General features: G+C 36.1%; 1 long non-coding RNA gene across 1 annotated transcript; it reads right to left on the bottom strand.

The window, feature by feature from the left end:
- Positions 1-2,889: 2,889 nt before the first annotated feature.
- LOC149620951 (uncharacterized) lies at positions 2,890-3,973 on the bottom strand. Its single transcript, XR_016375312.1, has 3 exons — positions 3,445-3,973; positions 3,329-3,377; positions 2,890-3,258 (listed from the first exon to the last, which is right to left on the bottom strand). It is a non-coding gene; the product is annotated as an uncharacterized LOC149620951 (long non-coding RNA).
- Between the last annotated feature and the right edge of the window lie 8,507 nt (positions 3,974-12,480).

The raw sequence follows: 12,480 nt of genomic DNA, 5'->3' as shown, positions 1-12,480 counted from the left end.
GGGCAAAGGTTTAAACTGAAACCCCCTAACATTGCAATACTATTAAGTTTTTTCTCTGTAAGAAGGAGGTACCTCCCCCCCTTTTTTTTCAAATAAGGGCAGGGTAGCTTCGACCACCTGAATAGTTTGACAACCAATCACCTATAGTTGATTCCTTTATTCCCTTTTCCCAATGCCATACACACGCCTTTCAATCCATTTTCTCGCTCTCTATATGCTAAAGGCTAGTAGCTTTGAATAGAAAGGTCTTTTATAAAGATTCACTATTTTTTTCGATTCGATATTTTTAACTTAAAATGAAACTATGGAGACAAATATCTATACTCCTGTTTATCCGCACTTGAGAAACCGTACTTGCCATTATATATTGGCTAATGCTCCTCAACTTCTACAATACTGTCAAGTGAGGTTGAACAAGAGTATATAATGAGCATTTTTATTTATTTCTTGGAAAAACTGAAAAAGTACATTGGTTTGAACGTTCTTCAAACGAAAGGGACGTGATCCTTCTTTATATCCTGTGAACACCTGACGTGAAATGATTTGGTTATCCCGATCTAATAGGGAGCTAACAACTGGCTAGGGGGAAGAGATAGTCTGACGTCACGCAGCCCCTCTTTGGTTGTCATTTTTGCGCGTAGAATACTGTTTCCAACCGTTAGGGGGATGAAACTCCAGTAAGAGATAGAAGGGTGTGACGTTTCAGGGTCAGAACTGTTAGCTCCCTATTCCTTATATCGTGTGATAATTGCGAAGTGTTTCGAACATACTTCTTTCTGAAATGTAATGACTCGTTAATTGCTTTACAATTACCTTTGCCATGTGTAATTGGCGAGTTGTTCTGGGTACAAGTGGCGATTAAATAATGTTATAATCACTGCAGTAACCATAATAGTGAGTAGCCCCTCGACGAGACTGAATTTTATCTCCATTTCTTCGGTGACCACATTCCAATGCACCTAAACATTTCTTTTATCTCCTTTTAAAATAATGAACGAATGAACTTGTATTGAAGGTAGAAATGTCAGAACCGGCCGATATTATGGGTGTGTTTGGGAAGCACTAGCCACCCGGAATTTCACTTTAAAGCAGAGTTGATACTAAGAAAAGGGTAGGAAAACCTCAATTACCCTCCCGAAATTAACACCATCCGCCAAGACTGAGAAATGGTATACATTCATGGATCTGGAGGGAATTCTTAGAACCCAAACAAAAATAAAACCACATTTCTGGTTTACAGACCCCCTTTACCTACAAACTATAGAAAATTTCGGAATATAAATACTGAGTAACCAACCCACAAGGGAGAGGCGGCCATTGGGGTATTCTCCCTCGCGCCAAGAAGAGACGTCAGAATGAGCCCGAGTTCACTGCTCGCGGGAGGCTAGCCAACTCGCACTGAATCTAGCGGGGTTTCTTGGCGCCAAGGAGGATACCGCAATGGTACCGTATTTAATTTCCGAAATGGTCTAGGTAGGTAGCAAGGCGGATTTATAAGAGAGGAGGTTCAGAGTCAGACAAAATGCACGTAGTCCGCAGTTCATAAAATTACACTGTGGCGTTCCCCAGTTACCATGATTACCACGACCCACTCACGGCAAGAGAGCGTACGTTCTCGCGCATGCGTTCAAGCCCCCTTTTTCTAGCCTCATCAGCTTGTTTATAATTTTGAATATTCCTCGTTTGCAAGAACGATCACGTGACGTGCGCCTTTACCAACGGCTTACGCGCCGATGCAAGTTTTTTATTTCCACATTTCCAAAACAAGTCTTCTCTCTTATACATCCTCCTTGCCTTTAGCGAGCCGGCGCAAAAATTTTCCAACACCATCACACCCTTACCCCACTCAAAGTAACTAAGCAAGTACCAGTCCATAACCTCTACCCCTTAATGCCAATAAGGATGAATACATACATCTCCTTTGCTAATTACCACCTGGTATTATCTATCATACGATGTTGCTAACAAAGACCAAAATATTTTGCAATGTGCTAAGGTTGTACAATACCCAACAATGGTCTAAGGCTGTGCAGTGCATAAGTTTTTTCTCCTTTCCTAAATCGTAGAAAATGTCTTTGGCCTACCTATTCTCTCCCAAACCTGTCTCGATTTATAGATACTATAGTTTGAAGCGCTACACCCTTTCCCTCTTGAAGCTGCCAGTTTAACAGCTCTATGATTAGACACGGTTATACGAGAAAGAATCACAACATTGTATAGAAAACCCTGGTTGTAAAGGCTTGTACATGTACACAAACTGGTTCTGATGTTGTAAGACTGAAGTCAGGCCCGAAATAGAGTAATGGCAGTACTACCTATGCAAACGGCATTCCTCCTATCTCTTAGCTCAGTGTCATGCCCCTACTGGGCGCGTACAGTATCCTCTGTTACAAAAGCGCGCCCAGAGGGAGGGATACACGGTTTTCACCCCTCTCTACCACCATTAGTCTGTACACTGTATCCTCAAGAAGTTTTTATAAATACGAAGTTTGAAAAAATATTCTAACTATTGCGACTGTCCACTTAAAATATCGCGAGTGTGCACTTAAAATATCGCGAGTGTCCATTTAAAATATCGCGAGTGTTCATTTAAAATATCGCGAGCGTCCATTTAAAATATCGCGAGCGTCCATTTAAAATATCGCGAGCGTCCATTTAAAATATCGCGAGTGTCCATTTAAAATATCGCGAGTGTCCATTTAAAATATCGCGAGTGTCCATTTAAAATATCGCGAGTGTCCATTTAAAATATCGCGAGTGTCCATTTAAAATATCGCGAGCGTCCATTTAAAATATCGCGAGTGTCCATTTAAAATATCGCGAGCGTCCATTTAAAATATCGCGAGTGTCCATTTAAAATATCGCGAGTGTCCATTTAAAATATCGCGAGTGTCCATTTAAAATATCGCGAGTGTCCATTTAAAATATCGCGAGTGTCCATTTAAAATATCGCGAGTGTCCATTTAAAATATCGCGAGTGTCCATTTAAAATATCGCGAGCGTCCATTTAAATTTTGCGAAGCGTCCAGTAACCCAGTTCAATTTCATTTTGGTTCTCCCAGTGTTACTAAGCCAAGAGGCTGCAGGGAGAAAGGCTACAGTTCAGTTTGACCATCTTGGCTGACGTAGAATGCCTCACAATCAAAACATGGCACTGAAGATAAAGCTGAGAGAGGGAGCAACTTCTCCCACCTCAATAATTTCAAACATTATTCACACGTCCTGTTAAATTATCAGTAACGTCCTGGTGTATACGTACTATATAAAAGTCACAAAATGTTTAGTCACTAATCTTTTAGATTGGTCAAACTTAACATTCGATTTTTACCTCATTTTATTTTTGATGTTCATTACCAAACACCACTAAAATAATTATCCTGATAAAACAAAGCATGAATTAAAACCAGGCACGGATATAGTTTTGATGCTTTTATTAATAGTTACCTATCATCTTCATATAAAACAGTTCCGAACACAATTGACTTCATGCGATATGAAGAAAGCTCAATTCGTTTCTTACTAACCGTCTTTCTGAAATCCGGTCCCTAAGAAAGATACCTAACCGATCGCTAAACGCGCCCGGCCCCAAGCCCCCAACCAAACCAAGTCGAATGATTTCTCAATTCCGCGAATTTCCCCTCTCCTATGACTATAACAGCATAGTACAAAAAAAAAGAAAAATTCCAAGAATAAAAGAAGTTCCCAGGTGCGAAAAAGAAAAACCGCTCCTCGCTGTCACGAAAGAATGAGGAAAAGGGGTGCAAAATGGACTGCAAGGTTTTGCGCTCTAGGCGAGCTTCATTTATATTGATACGTGGAGTCCAGGTTGAGGGGCAAATAGAGTCTTTGTAACCCACGTGACGCGATTCATCCACTCGTAGGGTATGGTCCTTTTTTCAAATTTTAGGCCACCGCCCCCAACGCGAGCGCCATCTAGCGTTCTAGATCGGTAATAAACCTCGCCGACGCTACCTTTAATGTTGTTTTCACTCTCTCTTTTCCCATGTTTGAAATTAAAACATTACGCTAAACAAAATAAGATTTCATTTTAACAGTAAATATTCTTTGGACTTTCATTGGCTGAGCGTATTTTAAAGGGGCAAGCAAGAAAGAACAAAGGTCCTAGCTGGGTTTCTTTGTTGCTAAAGAGGGACGTGTTACCAATCCCCTTAGATCAGAGCCAATCCTGGTTGGTATTTTCACAAATAAACCTAATTATTCACCCACCCACAGAGTTTGGTTCTACTTTAAGGGACGTAAGATTTGACAACTCATCCTGTACATTTAAAATGGGCTATGATACCAAAAGGGTCTCGTATTTCTGTGCTTAATTTCACACTAGTAAGAAATACCTCGGCTTCCAGTTCCCTGACTCGATCATCCCTGGCTTTAACTTCCCTGATAAGATCATCTTTGCTCAAGTGATCATAATAACAATCTTCCTCAGTCTTCATTTCCTAAAAACAAAGTTTCCCTAATTTTATATTTGCCTTAAACAGCCAATATTGTTATAGTATCTCAAATACCTCTTTAATCGCCACCCTTTGAAGGTTTACTAAACTCATTTCGGAATTTTGTGCCGAGAGTTTGTGAAATTGTAAAGCTTCCCTAAAATAAAATTTCTTTTCAAACAGAAGAAAACGAACATATAACAAGACAGGTTTCCCAATACATTGTAGCTTTCGCTATCAAAGCTTATAAAACATGCTTAGCTAGTTCAAAAGATTGTGACAACTGACACTGCAACTTTCTTCAAGATTAGCCTGATTAGGGAATTCCTCAAACCATTTTTTGAATACAACCAGCTTCGTATAAATTAATTATTCTGCTAGTATGTTTAATTTTTAAAATAACAAGAAAGATCTTTTTCTTTTCAAGGTATAATAGTTTTGATAGGTTTGGATCCGTAACATGCCTTATTGATACACAAGTTACAATTTATTCATCACTTACCAGTTTAAACGTTTGACCATAACACGACCATAGATATATATACGGGTCTAGATACCCTACTGAATCGGGGAAAATACGGAGATGACAGCTAGCAGCAGGCTGGGAAATAAGCATAATTTTTAAACTAGTCCTTGGGACCAGTGACCCCCTAGTTTCCGAAATAATAAACTGGTCTCCAGACTGGTCCCCACCCTTGTTCTCCTATAGATTTGCAATTAATAAACTAGTCATTGGGACCAGTGACCCTCACGTTTTGAATAAAAAAAGTGGTCCAAGCTATTAATAAACTGGTTTTTGACCTGTAAACCTGTCTTATTTCCTAGCCTGGCTAGCAGTTGACGCGATTTTCCCGGGGGAAGATACCTTGTGCGCCATCTATCGCTGAACTTTGAAAGCTAAAATATTGGATAAATAACTTTTGCCAGCGGGCGTGCTGATGCTTTGCAATAACAGCTGATATTTAAAGAGATTTAAGCGAATGTTTGTTCAAAGTAAAACTATTTCCTAATCTGAAGGGGAGGCCCTCTTATTCTGTTCGTAAGTAAATCAGTTTGTAAATAAAAACCTGTTGCTTCAAACCAAAATAGTTGATTTTTTTTGTCGAAGGCTTAAAATCATTGTTCTAGTGAATCAAGTCTTCTTCATCTTAGTTTGTTATATTTATTTAATTAATTAGATTAGTTAACAAGGTTATGTAGTTTTTATTGCCCTTGAAATAAAACCAGTTTTGAAAGTTTGTGTCTAATAGCCTGTCCTTTCAACTGAAGATTCTTATCTTTCGCCAGTTTGAACCATAGATATATAAAAACTATTTATTTCACTTAAGAACATAATTACACGTATAAAGGAGATCAAAAATACGTAAAGCTATTTGAAAAGTTAAGCCTAATTTGAATTTCCCGCTCTTTTCATATTCGAATTTCCCGCGCTTTCCATATTCGAATTTTTCGATTTTTTGTTTCTTGAAACTCTCAATAGATGGCGTTTGGATCTAATTCCCCAGCCGTAAAGCGTCGACTGCTAGTTCTCACCTCCGCATTTTTAAAAGGGCCTAACAGAGGGGAAGTGTATCTAGACCCGTATATATATCTATGAACACGACAATCCTTCACAAAATCCATCATACTTTATAGAAATTCATTGTTTAGATAACATACGTAACATTTTAATGATAATTAAAAACATGGCCTTAAACAAAGATTCAGCGTTTTCCCCTCAGTTCAATATAGATTAAGAAAAACTGTCATTGTAGACAAAGACCGGAAAGTGTAAAAGATAAGTTTAGAAAATTAAATGCCTGAAGAAACAGATATTCAAATTTTCACTTTTGAAGACATGATCATAAAACATCAATTATTTTAAAAATTCTTATCATACTTTTTTTCACCAAAATTACTTCAGAACAATATTTTAACAAGAAACATGCGCATCATTTTAAAAATAGTACGTGTTACATTTCATTTTCTATCAAAAATTTACAATTAGGTAGAGAATTCGGCCCTATAAAGAGTATAAAATGGACAGAAAATCGTTGAGAGCTGATAAAATAAAACCGTATAAAAACTTAACAAAACGTATTCTTCAATTGTAATGTTTTCGAAGTATTAAATATTAACGTGCTGTATAGCTCTCAAAGATCACGATCAATCTACAGATCTTTTCGACACAAATAACTAAATCACAATGAAAAGGCCTATGTTACTTTCCGCTTCGCAATATTTCCAATTTTAAAATAATAAAATTTAAACTCTTCATGAGAAATCATTTCAGATATCCAAGTATTTGAATATCCTAACAGCAAATGTTTGTCGAAAGTAAAACCTAGTATCAAGATAGTATCCCTTAAATTCTTCTAGGTGCCATTTTTACTTGAACTACTATTGAGAACAAAATACTTGGGTAAATAATGTTGAGAAATATTTTGGGAAAATGAAATTGTGGTGAAAAAAAGTAAGATAAGAATTTTTTAAAATAATTGATGTTTTATAATCATGTCTTCAAAAGTGAAAATTTGAATATCTGTTTCTTCAGGCATTTAATTTTCTAAACTTATCTTTTACACTTTCCGGTCTTTGTCTACAATGACAGTTTTTCTTAATATCTGTTACTTCAGTCTTCATATTAACTAAAATTGTTTAGAAAACACAGGAGAGAAAAAGCTTTATTACCAGCCGTCGTTAATCCGCTTAATTATCTGCCGTCGGTAATCTAGCTTAATTACCTGCCGTCGGTAATCTAGCTTAATTACCTGCCGTCGGTAATCTAACTTAATTACCTGCCGTCGGTAATCTAGCTTAATTACCAGTCGTCGGTAATCTAGCTTAATTACCAGTCGTCGGTAATCTAGCTTAATTACTAGTCGTCGGTAATCTAGCTTAATTACCAGTCGGCGGTAATCTAGCTTAATTGCCAGTCGTCGGTAATCTAGCTTAATTACCAGTCGTCGGTAATCTAGCTTAATTACCAGGCGTCGGTAATCTAGCTTAATTACCAGTCGTCGGTAATCTAGCTTAATTACCAGTCGTCGGTAATCTAGCTTAATTACCAGTCGTCGGTAATCTAGCTTAATTACCAGTCGTCGGTAATCTAGCTTAATTACCAGTCGTCGGTAATCTAGCTTAATTACCAGTCGTCGGTAATCTAGCTTAATTACCAGTCGTCGGTAATCTAGCTTAATTACCAGTCGTCGGTAATCTAGCTTAATTACCAGTCGTCGGTAATCTAGCTTAATTACCAGTCGTCGGTAATCTAGCTTAATTACCAGTCGTCGGTAATCTAGCTTAATTACCAGTCGTCGGTAATCTAGCTTAATTACCAGTCGTCGGTAATCTAGCTTAATTACCAGTCGTCGGTAATCTAGCTTAATTACCAGTCGTCGGCAATCTAGCTTAATTACCAGTCGTCGGTTATCTAGCTTAATTACCAGTCGTCGGTTATCTAGCTTAATTACCAGTCGTCGGTTATCTAGCTTAATTACCAGTCGTCGGTAATCTAACTTAATTACCAGTCGTCGGTAATCTAGCTTAATTACCAGTCGTCGGCAATCTAGCTTAATTACCAGTCGTCGGTTATCTAGCTTAATTACCAGTCGTCGGTTATCTAGCTTAATTACCAGTCGTCGGTTATCTAGCTTAATTACCAGTCGTCGGTAATCTAACTTAATTACCAGTCGTCGGTAATCTAACTTAATTACCAGTCGTCGGTAATCTAGCTTAATTACCAGTCGTCGGTAATCTAGCTTAATTTCCAGTCGTAGGTAATCTTGTTAACTTAATATATATGTGTGGGGTCTTATTCCAACTTAACTTGTTAGCTAACACAAGCTTAGGTTCTCTTGTTTTTTAACCACTACGAAAATTGGACCAAATAGCCTTAACCGTGCTATTATCATAAACTGACTCTTATCCATGCTAAAATATCGCAGATTGGAATGGTTTTAAAAATTTTTAATTAAACACACTTAGAGTTAATTATAGTTAATGAAAATCGCTTAGCGCCAAGTAAAATGTTGTACCTTTCATTTAAAACCGTTTTCAAGTCTAACAAATGTATAGTTATGTCTATAAGTGCCTGGACAAAATGGCTGTTTGCGAAAAAAATCCCATGTTATTTCTATGGGAAATTTCCAGTTTTTCGTCAAAAGGGCTGATTAATTTTATGGAAATGAAAACCACCCTTAGCAACTTTATTTTTTATAAAATAAACTAATTAATGGATCTCTTTGAAATTTTAACCACATATTCAGGGCCAGAATTGTAGTTCTGTGGATTTTTTTCAAAACAGTTAATACAATACAAAAAAAAAGTTACATCCAAACAAAAAACCCTCCTTATACATTAAGAGCAGTATGAAGTCTTATCTAAGAGAGCTACCGCTCTCATAGAATTCTTACCAGTCAAGACTTATATGAACGTTTTTACTTTTGCACGCCAGATGGCGTTCAAAAGTTATATTTTTATAAACGGAAGACTTAAAGCCCGTCGAGCACGCTCGGGTGTCAATTGAAATATACCGGCCCACGAGAGGGAAACGATGAAAAATTCCCCAGGGGAATACCGGCGGTGGTTTGCTGACGTCATGCTGTGACCAAGAATCTGATACGCATGCGCGAGCTTTATAAAAAAATACCCCTAGAATATGTACTTGAGTAACTACGCTCGTGGTATGGTGGTTAGAGCCGTTGCCTTTTGCGCGGCAGAACCATGGGTGGCAGTTCGATTCCACACGAGGAAATATTTTTTTTTTAAGTTTTATTTTAATTAAGGATATTTTGAGACGAAATTCATCTTAAAATAACGAGGAAAAAGTTTTAAAGTTTTAACAAAAGTAAATTTATTATTAATACAGGCGCGCTCTATCAGGGAAGGCAGTCAAGGTGTATTTGGCCACCACGCATAGTGACTTGGATAACTAGGCTTGTGGTATGGTGGTTAGAGCAGTTGCCTTTTACGCGGCAGAACCATGGGTCGCAGTTCGATTCCACACGACGAAATATTTTTTTTTTTTTTTAAGTTTTATTTTAATTAAGGATGTTTTGAGACGAAATTCGTCTTAAAATAACGAGGAAAAAGTTTTAAATTTTTAACAAAAGTAAATTTATTATTAATACAGGCCTAAGCGCGCTATCTCAGGGAAGGCAGTCAAGGTGTATTTGGGCACCACGCATAGATGTCGCTTTTCAAAACCTCAAATCTCAAAAATCCCCGCGAATTTTTAAAACCAGCAAAACTTTGAGATTGAGGAATTTTAAAAATATAAATAAAATATTGCCACATTTTAAAAATAGGAATAAAATATTGCCACATTTTAAAAATAGGAATAAAATGGAGTCATATTTTAAAAATAGGAATAAAATAGAGTCATATTTTAAAAATAGGAATAAAATAGAGTCGTATTTTAAAAATAGGAATAAAATAGAGTCGTATTTTAAAAATAGGAATAAAATAGAGTCGTATTTTAAAAAAAGGAATAAAATAGAGTCATATTTTAAAAAAAGGAATAAAATAGAGTCATATTTTAAAAATAGGAATAAAATAGAGTCATATTTTAAAAATAGGAATAAAATAGAGTCATATTTTAAAAATAGGAATAAAATAGAGTCATATTTTAAAAATAGGAATAAAATAGAGTCATATTTTAAAAATAGGAATAAAATTGTTCACATTTTAAAAATAGGAATATTATTGTTTTAATGTGGCACTATATTATTACTAGTTTTAAAATGTTTTAAAATAATCTGAATCAGTTTTGTTTAACTTACGTAATAAAAATTAATGTTCTGTTTTAACATTCCTGTTTTTAAAATGAGATAAAGAAACTTAGGCATTCGGCGAATTAAAAGGTACCGAAAAAATTCTCGGGGGAGCGCGCTCTGGCGTGTATTAATAATGTTGGCGAGGCTTGACCGATGGGCGCGTGGTATATCGGTTAGAGATATTGAGTTTTGCTCGGCAGAACCATGGGTCGCAAGTTCGATTCACGTTTTATTTTAATTAAAGATGTTTCGGGAATCGGGACGAAATTCATCTTAAGATAATAAGGAAAAAGTTTGAAAATTATAACTTAAGTAAATTTATTGAATGATCGCGCTGTTAAAGAATTCGCAACGAGGGGATACTCACTCACTTCTATTATTGTGTTGCACACTCTAAGAAATAGAAGTGTTAAAAAGGTGTTAAAACGGTGTAAACACCGTAAAAACACCCAAATGAGAGTTTTATTACCTTGAGTTTTTAGGGGCCAATTTAAAGTGTAAATTCGGTGTAAAATAACACTATTAAAACACCGTTCGAAATTAAACATGAAAAATTATAATACTGCGGGTTTCTTAAATAAGGTCTTTCATTTATTTTTCATTAATGTTTTAATATTAAAGTCAATACAAACAGTAAAAAATTATTGAAAAACGTACTTGATAAACCTTTTTTAAAGATGATATTCATGAAAGAAAACAGTTTTATCGTTTAAATAAAATTAACAAAGAAATTGGTAATCTGGCGGTGTTGTACCTTCATAAAACTATGCTAAACGTGTTAGGCGACACTCTTACAGGTGTTAAGCGATACTCTTAAAAAACGAGACTAGGTTAGATACTGGCCTCACAGTAGGGCCAGCTTGAGAAGCCAAAGTGGGGCACTTGCTTTCGTGACATGTTTTATCATTATTTTGAGAAAAATTAGAGTACTAAATGGTTTTTTTGTAAAATCTGTAGTGCAAATTAGATTAAACGCGTTTCTGTTGCTCGAAAAACTCTTAGTGAAAAGAGATTATTAAATTTAACAAGAACGTCTATATCTACTGCTTGAATATTATAGCCCCCAAAACTAATTTAATACCCTATGCATTTGTACGAATTGAAAACTTTCTGCCTTTTTCAGAAGTTTATAAACCCGTAAAAATGACTTTATATGCAACCCTCGCTTAAAGAGGTATAATTCTGCATGTGAGAACTTTCCTCCCTATAGGTGATGAAGTTCTCTCAAGATGGAACCCTGATATGAATATAGCATTAATTGCTAATAATACTGCGGAATGGCGGATAATCAAAATTTAATTAAACAGGAAAACCATACTCGATATTTGAGTTATGCCTCATGAGTGGTCAAAATGTAGCTACTATAGTGTTGTTTACGTCATCGGTTTTCTTCTTAAGTCTACGAAAAGTACTAGATTTTCTACTACTATCCTACCAAAAAATCTCCCACTCTTAAAGGTGTTATGCGACACTCTTAAAGGTGTGAAGCGACACTCTGAACGGTGCTATGCCGCACCCTTTAAGGAGTTGTACAACACTAATATGAGAGTAAAAATTCACTTTCAGTGCGATATAAGAGTTTAAAAGGTGTTAAACTGCACCTCTGTTGCACAATTTTATACTTATCTTTGCCACAATTGCTCAAATAAGTGTTATTAAACCCTTTCAGGGGTGTAAATGAACACCTGTAACGGTGACAAATTTGGACCCATATAAACTACTTTTAAAGGTGTTAAAGCACACCCCATTTTCTTAGAGTGCACTATTAGAATAATAATAGAAGTAAATAAATTAACGTTAGAATTACGGGTAATCGTTTTAGCATAGTTACGGCTATTCACGTAAATTTTCTATACGCCTTTTAAGTTCGGTACGCTGTGGCTAATATTATGTCCATCCCTGGAAAATTTTTTGATAGTAATAATAGTAATTCGACAGTTGCCGTGCAAAAGTATTCTGTGCCCAGCCGGGCACATCTTGTTCTTCCACAGTTACTCACACTGTTCTGTTTTTTATGTTTTTCGGGTCTTTGCGAGAAAAAGCTTCCAATTTTATTAAGAGCTTTTCTTGTACATGGATACTCTTTTTGATAATCAATAAATTATTATTATATGATGAACCGTTACCGTAGAAAAGTAAATAGAACGTCTAGCAGACAGCTTTAACTTTTTCCAAAGCCCACAGAGTGACCACTGACCAGTCTGGGAAATATTTTGTTAAACTAGTCCTTTGGACCAGTGACCCTGTCTGAAATAATAAACTGGTCTCTGGAC

Source organism: Phalangium opilio, unplaced genomic scaffold (assembly GCF_054372755.1).
Source record: "Phalangium opilio isolate 3A_F unplaced genomic scaffold, DU_Popi_V2 ptg000209l_1, whole genome shotgun sequence".
NCBI classification, from domain to species: domain Eukaryota; kingdom Metazoa; phylum Arthropoda; class Arachnida; order Opiliones; family Phalangiidae; genus Phalangium; species Phalangium opilio.
This window is presented reverse-complemented; position numbering and strand designations above follow the sequence as displayed.